The following is a 12,374-nucleotide window of genomic DNA, read 5'->3' as shown; positions in this document are numbered from 1 at the left end:
AGAGAAAACACTGACAAACTATGCATTCAACAAAGGCCTAATTTCTAATATCTATAAGGAACTTAAACAAATCAACAAACAAAAAACAAATAACCTCATTAAAAATGGGCAAAAGACATAAACAGACACTTCTCAAAAGAAGATATACAAGCAGCCAACAAATATATGAAAAAATGCTCTACATAACTAATTATCAGAGAAATGCAAATCAAAACCATAATGAGATACCATCTCACATCAGTCAGAATGGCTAATGTTAAAAAGTCATAGAACAGATGATTGCAAGGCAGAAAAAAAAAGGAACACTTATACACTGTTGGTGGGGTATATAAGTTAGTTCAACCACTGTAGAAAGCAGTTTGAAGATTTCTTGAAGAACTTAAAATGATTCTATGCACTCGCTTCGGCAGCACATATACTAAAATTGGAACGATACAGAGGAGATTAGCATGGCCCCTGCAAAAGAATGACATGCAAATAAGTGAAGCATTACATATTTTTGGGCAGGGCATCTCTGAAAAAAGGCAGCAGAATGACAGGAACTTATAAATAAAGCCCCATCTTCCCAGGACAGAGCACCTGAGAAATAAAGGCAGTTATGAGTTCCGCTGCAGCAGACGTAAACGTACCTGCCCAGCAGCTCTGAACAGAACAACGGAGCTCAAAGCTCAGCACTTAAGCTCCTATAAGGGACAGACTGTCTCCTCAAGCAGCTCTGCAACCCCTGTATAACCAAAGAGATACCTCATAAAGGAGAGCTCAGGCTAACATCTGGCAGGTATCCTTCTGGGACAAAGATAACAGAAGAAGAAACCGTCAGCAACCCTTACAGTTCTGCAGCCACTGCAGGTGATCCCCAGGCAAATAGGGTCTGGAGTGGACCTCCAGCAGTCCTACAGCAGAGGGGCCTGACTATAAGAAGGAAAACTAAGAAACAGAAAGAAATAACTTCATCAGCAACAAAAAGGACGTCCACTTAGAGACCCCATCTGAAAGTCACCAACCACAAAGATCACAAGTAGATAAATCCACAAAGATGGGAATAAACCAGCACAAAAAGGATGAAAATACCCAAACCCAGAATGCCTCTCCTCCTCCAAGGGATCACAACTCCTCACCAGCAAGGGAACAAGGCTGGATGGAGAAAGAGTCTGATGAATTGACAGAAACAGGCTTCAGAAGGTGGGTAATAACAAACTTCTCTGAGCTAAAAGATCATGTTTTAACACAATGCAAAGAAACTAAGTATCTTTTAAAAAAAAGGTTTGATGAAATGCTAACAAGAATAAACAGCTTAGAGAGGAATATAAATGAACTGATGGAGCTGAAAAACACAACATGAGAACTTCATGAAGCACACACAAGTTTCAAAAGCCGAATAGACCAAGCAGAAGAAAGAATATCAGAGATTGAAGATCAACTCAATGAAATAAAATGAGAAGGCAAGATTAGAGAAAAAAGAGTGAAAAGAAATGAACAAAGCCTCCAAGAAATATAGGAATATGTGAAAAGAACTAATCTATGTTTGATAGGTGTACCTGAATGTGATGGAGAAAATGAATCCAAGCTGGAAAACACTCTTCAGGATATGATCCAGAACTTCCCAAGCCAGCAAAGCAGGCCAACATTCAAGTCCAGGAAATACAGAGAACACCATGAAGATATTCTTCAAGAAGAGCAACACCAAGGCACATAATCATCAGATTCACCAGGGTTGAAATGATGGAAAAAATGTAAGGGAGCCAGAGAGAAAGGTCGGGTTACCCACAAAGGGAAGCCCATCAGACTCACAGCAGATCTCTCAGCAGAAACCCTACAACCCAGAAGAGAGTGGGGGCCAATATTCAACATCATTAAGGAAAAGAACTTTCAACCTAAAATTCCATATCCAGCCAAACTAAGCTTCACAAGTGAAGGAGAAATAAAATCCTTTATGAACAAGCAATTGCTGAGAGATTTCATCACCACCAGCCCTACCTTACAAGAGATCCTGAAAGAAGCACTAAACATAGAAAGGAACAACCAGTACCAGCCACTCCAAAAACGTACCAAATGGTAAAGGGCATCGACACAATGAAGAAACTGTGTCAACTAATGGGCAAAACAACTAGCTAGCATCAAAATGGCAGGATCGAGTTCACACATAACAATATTAACCTTAAATGTGAATGGGCTAAATGCCCCAATCAAAAGACACAGACTGGTAAATTGGATAAAATGTCAAAACCCATCAGTCTGCTGTATCCAGGAAACCCATCTCACATGCAAGGATACACACAGACTCAAAATAAAGGGATGAAGGAAGATCTACCAAGCAAATGGAGAGTGAAAAAACAAGGAGGAGTTGCAATCCTAGTCTCTGATAAAGTAGACTTTAAACCAACAAAGATCAAAAGAGACAAAGAAAGGAATTACGTAATGATAAATGGATCAATGCAACAAGAAGAGCTAATGATTCTAAATATGTATGCACCCAATACAGGAGCACCCAGATACATAAAGCAAGTTCTTAATGACTTACAAAGAGACTTAGACTCTCACACAATAATAGTGGGAGACTTTAACACTTCACTATCAATATTAGACAGATCAACGAGACAGAAAATTAATGAGGATATCCAGGACTTGAACTCAGACCTGGACCAAGCAAGCCTAATACACATTTAAAGAACTCTCCACCCCAAATCCACAGAATATACATTCTTCTCAACACCACATCACACCTACTCTAAAATTAACCACATAATTGGAAGTAAATCACTCCTCAGCAAATGCAAAAGAATGGAAATCAAAACAGTTTCTCAGACCACAGTGCAATCAAACTACACCCAGAATCCAAAAACTATCTCAGAACCACACAACTTCATGGAAACTGAACAACTGGCTCTTGAATGTTGACTGGATAAAGAATGAAATGAAGGCAGAAATAAAGATATTCTTTAAAACCAAAGAGAATGAAGACACAACATACCAGGATCTCTGGGACACATTTAAAGCAGCGTCTAGAGGGAAATTTATAGCAATAAATGTCCACATGAGAAGCAAGAAAAGATCTAAAATCAACACCTTATCATCAAAATTGAAAGAGCTAGAGGAGCAAGATCAAAAAAACTCAAAACCTAGCAGAAGACAAGAAATAACTAAGATCAGAGCAGAATTGAAGGAGACAGAGACACAAAAAACCCTTCAAAAAATCAATAAATCCAGGAGCTGTTTTTTTGAAAAGATCAACAAAACAGATATACTGCTAGCCAGATTAATAAAAAAGAAAAGAGAGAAGAATCAAATAGATGTAATAAAAAATGATAAAGGTTATCACCACCAATTCCATAGAAATACAAACCACCATCAGAGATTACTACAAACAACTCTATGCACATAAACCAGTAAACTTGGAAGAAATGGATAAATTCCTGGACACTTACATCCTCCCAAGCCTAAACCAGGAAGAAGTCAAAACCCTGAATAGACTAATAACAAGGGCTGAAATTAAGGCAGCAATTAATAGCCTACCAACCAAAAAAAAAAGCCCAGGTCCAGATGGGTTCACAGCCGAATTCACAGACATACAAAGAGGAGCTGGTACCACTCCTTCTGAAACTATTACGAACAATCCAAAAAGAGGGAATCCTCCCCAGATCTTTTTATGAGACCAACATCATCATGATACCAAAACCCCGAAGAGACTCAACAAAAAAAGAAAACTTCAGGCCAATATCCATGATGAATATAGATGCAAAAATCTTCAATAAAATACTGGCAAACCGATTGCAACAGCACATCAAAAAGCTTAACCATCACGATCAAGTAGGCTTCATCCCGGGGATGCAAGGCTGGTTCAACATATGTAAGACTATAAACGTAATTCATCACATTAACAGAACAAAAGACAAAAACCACATGATTATGTCAATAGATGCAGAGAAGGCCTTCAACAAAATTCAACAGCCCTTTATGCTAAAAACTCTCAATAAACTAGGTATCGATAGAACATATCTCAAAATGATAAAAGCTATTTACAGCAAACCCACAGCAAATACCATACTGAATGGGCAAAAACTGGAAGCATTCTCTTTGAAATCTGGCACTAGACAAGGATGCCCTCTCTAACCACTCCTATTCAATATAGTATTGGAAGTTCTAGTCAGAGCAATCAGGCAAGAAAAGGAAACAAAGGATATTCAATTAAGAAACGAGGAAGTCAAATTGTCTCTATTTGCAGATGACATGATTGTATATGTAAAATACCCTATTGTCTCAGCCCAAAATCTCCTTAAACTGATAAGCAACTTCAGCAAAGTCTCAGGATACAAAATCAACATGCAAAAATCACAAGCATTCCTATACACCAATAACAGACTAAAAGAGAGCCAAGCAAGAACAAACTCCCATTCACAATTGCTACAAAGAGAATAAAATACCTAGGAATACAACCAACAAAGATGTAAAGGACCTCTTCAAGGAGAACTACAAACCACTGCTCAAGGAAATGAGAGAGGACACAAACAGATGGAGAAACATTCCATGTTCATGGTTAAGAAGAATCAGTATCGTGAAAATGGCCATACTGCCCAGAGTAATTTATAGATTCAATGCTATCCCCATCAACCTACCAATGACCTTCTTCACGGAACTGGAAAAAAACACCTTAAACTTCATATGGAACCAAAACAGAGCCTGCATAGCCAAGTCAATTCTAAGCAAAAAGAACAAAGCCAGAGGCATCATGCTACCTGACTTCAAACTATACTACAAGGCTACAGTAATCAAAACAGCATGGTACTGGTATCAAAACAGAGATACAGACCAATGGAACAGAACAGAGGCCTTGGAGGCAATGCCACACATCTACAACCATCTGATCTTTAACAAACTTCACAAAAACAAGCAATGGGGAAAGGATTCCCTGTTTAATAAATGGTGTTGGAAAAATGGCTAGCCATCTGCAGAAAGCAGAAACTGGAACCCTTCCTGGCACCTTACACTAAAATTAACTCCAGATGGATTAAAGACTTAAACATAAGACCTAACACCATAAAAACCCTAGAAGAAAACCTAGGCAAAACCTTCAGGACATAGGCATAGGCAAGGACTTCATGACTAAAACACCAAAAGCATTGGCAACAAAAGCCAAACTAGACAAATGGGATGTAATTAAACTCCAGAGCTTCTGTACAGCAAAAGAATCAATCATTAGAGTGAACCAGCAACCAACAGAATGAGAAGCCAACTATTGTGGAAGACAGTGTGGTGATTCCTCAAGGACCTAGAAATAGAAATTCCATTTGACCCAGCAAGCCCATTACTGGGTATATGTCCAAAGGATTATAAATTGTTCTATTGTAAGGTTATAAGGACACATGTAGACATATGTTCATTGCAGCACTGTTTACAATAGCAAAGACCTGGAACCAACCCAAATGCCCATCGATGATAGACTGGACAGGGAATATGTGTCACATATACACCATGGAATACTATGCAGCCATATAAAACGATGAGTTCATGTCCTTTGTAGGGACACGGATGAACCTGGAAACGATTATTCTCAGCAAACTGAGACAGGAACAGAGAATCAAGCACCACATGTTCTCACTCATAGGTGGGTTTTGAACAATGAGAACAGATGGACACAGGGAGGGGAGCATCACACACTGAGGTCTGTCGGGGGAGACTAGGGGATGGACAGCAGTGGGTATAGAGGTGGGGAGGGATAACATGGGAAGAAATGCCAGATATAGGGTATGGGGATGGAGGCAGCAAACCACATTACCATATATGTACCTTTGCAACAATCCTGCATGTTCTGCACATGTACCCTAGAACCTAAAATGCAATAATTATATATATATATATATATATATATATATATATATATATATATATATAAAATGAATCTACCATTTAGGCCAGCAATCCCATTACTGGTTATTTATCACAAAAAGTAACAAATTGTTCTACCAGAAAGACACATGCACTCAAATGTTAATCACAGTACTATTCACAATAACAAAGACATGAAATCAACCCAGGTACCCATCAACAGTGGATTGAATAAAGAAAATGTGGTACACATGGTACACGTACACGATGGAATTCTATGTAGCCGTAAAAAGAATGAAATCATATCCTTTGCAAAAATATGGATGCATTTGGAGGCCATTATCCTAAGAGTAAATTAACACAGGAAAATAATTTATATGCAGTGAATGAATCCAGGAACAGAAAACCAAATACTGTATGTTCTTACTTATAAGTGGGAGCTAAACAGTGGGTACGCTTGGGCATAAAGTTGAGAAGACTAGACACAAGGATTACTAGAGTAAGGAGAGAAGGAGAAGGGCAAGGGGTGAAAAACTAACTATTGGAAACTGTGCTCAGTACCTGGGTGACAAGATCAATTGTATCCCAAACCTCAGCATCACATAATATACCCAGGTAACAAACCTGCACATATGCCCCTGAATCTAAAATAAAAGTCAAAATTATTTTTATAAAAAGATTAGAGAGGTTTATTTATAAGTATAATTTCAAATGTATTTGTAAGCTTTGATTAGGAATATGGCTCTATACAAACTTAACACATTTTTACAAGACTCAAGGTCTTTAAAGGAAGTATGAAGCATAACCAGTGTCGTAGAGTGCTATTAAAACTTCATATGACACTTTTAAGAGATTCACAATGTATACTGGAATGGCTCCAGGAAGACTTACATCAGGAAACTTGCTCAACTGTTTCCCGAACTTCTTACATGATAGAAACCTTTATTCAGTATGACACTTGTTAACTCTGAGATATGCTAGTTAGGAAGACAGGTTTTAGAATTAGAATAACAATGTTTAAATCTCAATTCTGCCAGTGTATTAGCTAAGGCAACATAATCTATTTGCAACACATTAATGCCAAAATTTCAGTGGCTTAACACAGTGTAAGTTTATCTCTTACTCATGTAAAGTCAATCAGTAGACTAAAGAAAGTGAGAAAGAAAAGGCAGCTCCTTTCCACATAGTCATTCATAAATCATGTTGCAGAAGTCCAGCCATCTTCAGCATGTGGTTCCCAGGACTGTCCTGGAAGTTGGTATCCAGCTGGCAGAGTGGGAAAAAGAAAGAGTGGAGAAAAGCAATAATTTTTAAGGGTCCAGTTATCCATCTACATTCCATTGTCCAGAACTCGTTCTCACGCCAAACCTAACTGCAGGGGAAGTTGGGGAATGTAGACCAACTGTGACTAGGATGAAATAAAAACTGACTTTCTCAATAATTAGCCATTATATGTCACAACCACTCTCTAGATGAGTAACCTAGAAGAAATTATAAAACCTCCACAGTTGCCTCGCTGGAATATAGATATGAAATTTCATTAGATCCAAGTCACCATCATCTTTTTCTTCAAGTTTTTAAGTTCGAGGGTACATATATGTGCAGGATGTGCAAGCTTGTTACATAGGTAAACATGTGCCTTGGTGGTTTGCTGCACAAATCAACCCATCACCTAGGTATTAAGTCCAGCATCCATTATCTATTCTTCCTGATGTTCTCCTTCCCCCTACCCCACCAGTAGGCTCCAGTGTGTGTTGTTCCCACCATGTGTCAATGTGTTTTCATTGTTCAGCTCCCACTTATAAATGAGAATATTCGGTATTTGGTTTTCTGTTTCTGCGTTAGTTTGCCGAAGGTAATGGCTTCCAGCTCTATCCATGTCCCTGCAAAGAACACTATCTCATTCCTTTTTATGGCTGAATGATATTCCATGGTAAATCACCATCATTTTTAAGCCGCACTATTACTTTATGTGCCACTAAGAAAGAAAGCCATGCTGCCAATTAAACTAGACACACATCAATTGCAAGAGACATCCTGACTTAATAATGTTAAAGTACATAGAAGGAGGGAATATGTGACTTAGGTTTTATGCAATATGTTAATAATATCTGTCTCCTTGGATTATTGAAGGACTAAATAATAAGTCATGTTGTAGGATCATCATAGGATCTAACTTATCAGCCAACTAAAAATATAGTCATACTCCAATCAAAACTATACAAAACCTACACAAAAACAAAGCTTGGTTTGGAAATACAGAGCAGGTATTGCGACATTCTCATAACTGGCAAGCAGAATCAAGATAGATCAAACCTAAGTGCCACCTACCCGCTTTCCTATCATTTCTGTAACATCACTCCCTCTGGAACCACCCAGACTTGGAGAGCAGAAAGGAAATGGCTGACTATAGTAGACATCAGCTCTCCTTTTTAATGTTTGCTTCAGGGATGTTCGCTGGTATTGACATGGAATTTCAATGTCCTATTTGAAAGGTGACAAGCACCTCTGCTTGATTATGCCATATTTATATTTAGAGACAGAGCAAAACAATGATCAAGAGAGGTTGCCTTTCAAGTCAAATTACTTGGATTTGAATGATTGGACCTCCAAATTACCTAACTTACCTAAGTCTCTCATCCATAAGATGAGAATAATGACAGTGCCCATTCGTAGGTGCTGTTGTAAGGGTTAAAATAAAAACTATGTGAAGTCCTTAGAACTGCACATGAATTACAGTAAGTGCTTAATAAGCATAGCAATTATTAGGACCAATGCCTCCTGCCCTACCCTCCAGTGGCTTTCGGTTCCATGATTGTGAGCCACTGCCCAGCAGGAACCACACAGGCTTACCAGGAGACATAGCAAACTAAACCCTCTCCACATCCTTCCCTGCTCCTTCTCCTTGAACCACTACTCTTCCCCTTAAGTGCTACTCTTCCTCAGGAGTACTGGATCCAACATTACTAGGAAAGAGATCCTCTGTTTCTGCATTTTTTCTCACTGGCATCCTGAAACTCATGGCAATATTGTCTCCCTAGCCCGAAGTAGAGACTTTGAATATATATATATATATTTTGGTGAGACAAGGTCTCTCTTTATTGCCCAGGCCAGAGTGCAGTGGCGCAATCTCAGCTCACTTCAATCTCTGCCTCCTGGGCTCAAGCAATCCTCCCATCTCAACCTCCCAGTTGGCTGGGACCACAGGCATGTGTCATCATGCCCCAACTAATTTTTTGTATTTTTTTGTAGAGACAGGGTACGCCATGTTGTCCAGACTGGTCTGGAACTCCTGGACTCAAGTGATTTGCCCACCCCGGCCTCCTAGAGGGCTAGAAAATAACCATTAAGTAAAAACAATTAAAAATAAAAAAGAAATCCAAGAGATTGTGACTCAGGCACTAGAATTTTTGTTTTTGTTTATTTTCCTGTTTTTCATTTTAAAACCATTATGGACATCATTTACAAAGCAAGAAGATACAGAAAAAGATAGAGATACAGAGACAGACATAGATATGGGTACCTGGATATAGATAACATTATGCAAGGTTCTAAGCAGTCATTCGACTTAAAAATGCCAATTATAACTATGGATTTACATGCACATTCTATATGTATAGAGCAATAAGGATCTAGTGATCAGTGGATGGAATTTAGCAGGAACACATGGGAAGGTATTTCTACTACTGACCAATATCAACAGATGCATCATTTCACAGAATATGAAAAGGCTAGCAAAACTAGGTCTGAGTTTTCAGGGTAAACAAATTCCATCCTATAATCCCTAAGAGTATGAATTAGAAGTTTTCTAATTAGTTTATTGGTGCTTTCTTTACTAATGAACCTCATAAATGAACTAGCCCACCTAAGATTCCATTGAAGGTGCGCATCCTGCTTCAGGTAAAGGGAAATACCACCTGAAAGCAGGTGATCATTGCTAATTCATATTCATTTTAATGGGCTAGCGTTTAGTCTCATCTGGCACAACCAACATAATGCTAACAAAAAGGCAGTTACATCCCCAGATGAGCTACCTGAATGCCTTTCCTCCACAGAACACATTCACAAAACACTTCACTACTAGTGAACCTACCACTGAAAGCATTTCTTTAAAACAGAGCACTATTCTATTATGAACATTCTATCTCAATTTTTCTGATGATTAAAGGGGATTTTAATCATACAATCAATGGGAAAATAGATAGAAACCATCTGGACGTTCTTCTGTTTTCTGCCAAAGAATTTTCTTTTGTTTTACATATCAATGACTTAAGCTAACAAAGGAATTTCAGTGCCAGTCATTTGTCCTTGGCAGGGCTGGATCTTTTTTATGTTATGAAAGTTCTTTTAAATTTACTGATTAAGAGTCAAATTATCCCACATGGCCAGAGAATTAACCTCAACATTTTCCTACACATAAAACTAAGAACAAAGAGTATTTTTTAATTACTTGAGCTTTAAAGCATACAAACTTTGAATCCTTTTGTGCTTTAATGTTTTTACTAATCAGGGTGGTCAAAACTCAAAAACACTTTCTCTTTTTTAGGCACTGACAGAAAATGCTTAACCAAAAAGGTACTGAAAAAATACTATTGGTTTGCAAAACAAAATAAAAGAATGGAGGAGATGGCACTTTTTAAAAACCAAGAAAGCTTTCCTGAAGTTATATATTAGGTCAGTCTGTATGAATTAAACCTTTTGGAAACTTCAGTAGAGAAGAAATTTTGAGAATGACTGCCCACGAGTAAAGCTCAGAGTATGAGGAGCAAAGATGAACTACCCAAGAAAGCAAATCAAATATTAAGGCAAATACTGATGATCAGAAACAAATCTTCACTTCTACCATCTGTCCTAGAATGGAAGGAAAAAGTGATATATTAGTCATGTACTTTGCCCAGCACTTTGCCACATTTATCTGTTGAACACCATGACCTTGACTTTGAGAGGTGAATTTTGTTTCTTAAATCCATACTTTTTAAGAAAATATAAAATATAGGAAAATTACCTTCTGTGAAGGCAAGGAACCAATGTGATTTTTTCAACATTCTTTAGAAGTATCCTCATAATAAGCAAGATTTGTCAATGTGACAGATTACTACAGAAAACCAGTAGCTTCCATGATGTGGAAATGTAGTGGCTAAAAAAAACTAATGAACTACATTACTATTTACAGTAGGGGAAAAAGTGACTCATATGGAAATCTGATTCACAGTAATATATTTTAGAGATAACATGTGTGACTGACACACAAAAAGATTTCAGAACTATCTTAAAGATTTCAGTAGAAGTAAGGAAAGAATTGGAAATTGGTTTAAATTCATTAAACTGCCAACAACTGTGTAGCATACAGAGAAAGAATTCGACCAAGAAACACTTCCCTCCTTTGGCACTTTTAAAAGAAAAGAAGAAAGGAAGAAGAAGACAAAGAAGGAGGAGGAGGAGGAAGGGGGAAGAAGGGAAGGAAAAGAAGAAATGTAATTGGTTTTAGGCTGAGAACTACTATCAAAACTTACAAGGGAAAGAAAATCAAACACAGAAAACACTTTTTATTTGTTACTAAGTTGATATCACTTCGTTATCTTCATTAAAACAAAAAAATTTTTTAAACCCTTCCCAATTTACTATAATCAAATGAGCCTCTTTGATTGTCTTCTTGCTTTCAAGAATTCCCAAGTCACTAGAAAAAGTTAAGAGGGGGTAGAATTTGATGACTCATTATGTGCAGTCCTGAAAAACTGATCCCCATCTAAAGATATATTTTTATTATATTGTAAGAATTTTTAATAAAGAGTTTCAAAATTAAATTAGCAAGCTGCATATGAACATGATGGAATTCTTTGTCTTCACCTTAATATTTATAGATCCTTGATGATTGTGAGATTTTAAGTTGTGTAACTCCCTGCAAATTAAACACAATATATTAAAGGGATAATATTGATATTTGAAAATGAAATCAATGCATTTCCTAAAAGCTCTGTGGTATGGCATATTTTAGAGATATCTACTGAAGGAATACTAGAAATAGCAATATTAGAAACTATAAGTAGAATAGATTTGGTGGAGGCAGTGAAGAGATGTAATATGTGCAGAGGCAAATAAACTGCTTTGCCTTCCACACCAGGCTCTGGACCTGGTCAGCTTGGCCAAGTTACTCTATAAATCTCACTTTCCTCCTACTTCTTAGAACTGTTTTAAGGGTGAAATAAGATTATGTATGTGACATACCTACCACAGTGCCTGGTACACAATAAACACTCAGCAAATGTGAATCTTCAGTCCCCTAAATTGAAGGACTGGGGTAGGAGAAGGAAGAGACAATTGAAGATGCAAATGGATAATTTTAGCTTGCTATATCTCGAACAATAAAGATTTGGAGGATTCTGTGGTGTGCCACCCAGTGCCCCACTTCATCCCCATAGACACCAAGGGTGCTGCCCTCTAACAGCTCGCATCCCTCTCAGGGAATGGCTCTTGGCAAAAAAAAAAAAAAAAAAAAAAAAAAATTGTCTCTGTCAAAGTTGTATCCCTTCCTCAGAGACAGCTGCAATTCA

At 37.7% G+C, this 12,374-nt stretch overlaps 1 non-coding gene across 1 annotated transcript; it reads left to right on the top strand.

The window, feature by feature from the left end:
• Positions 1-394: 394 nt before the first annotated feature.
• Positions 395-501, top strand: LOC135275469 (U6 spliceosomal RNA). Its single transcript, XR_010343102.1, has one exon. It is a non-coding gene; the product is annotated as a U6 spliceosomal RNA (small nuclear RNA).
• The last annotated feature ends 11,873 nt before the right edge of the window (positions 502-12,374 follow it).

Source organism: Aotus nancymaae, unplaced genomic scaffold (genome assembly GCF_030222135.1).
Source record: "Aotus nancymaae isolate 86718 unplaced genomic scaffold, 86718_ANA_hifiasm-v0.15.2.pri h1tg000016l, whole genome shotgun sequence".
Classification (NCBI taxonomy): Eukaryota; Metazoa; Chordata; class Mammalia; order Primates; family Aotidae; genus Aotus; species Aotus nancymaae.
This window is presented reverse-complemented; position numbering and strand designations above follow the sequence as displayed.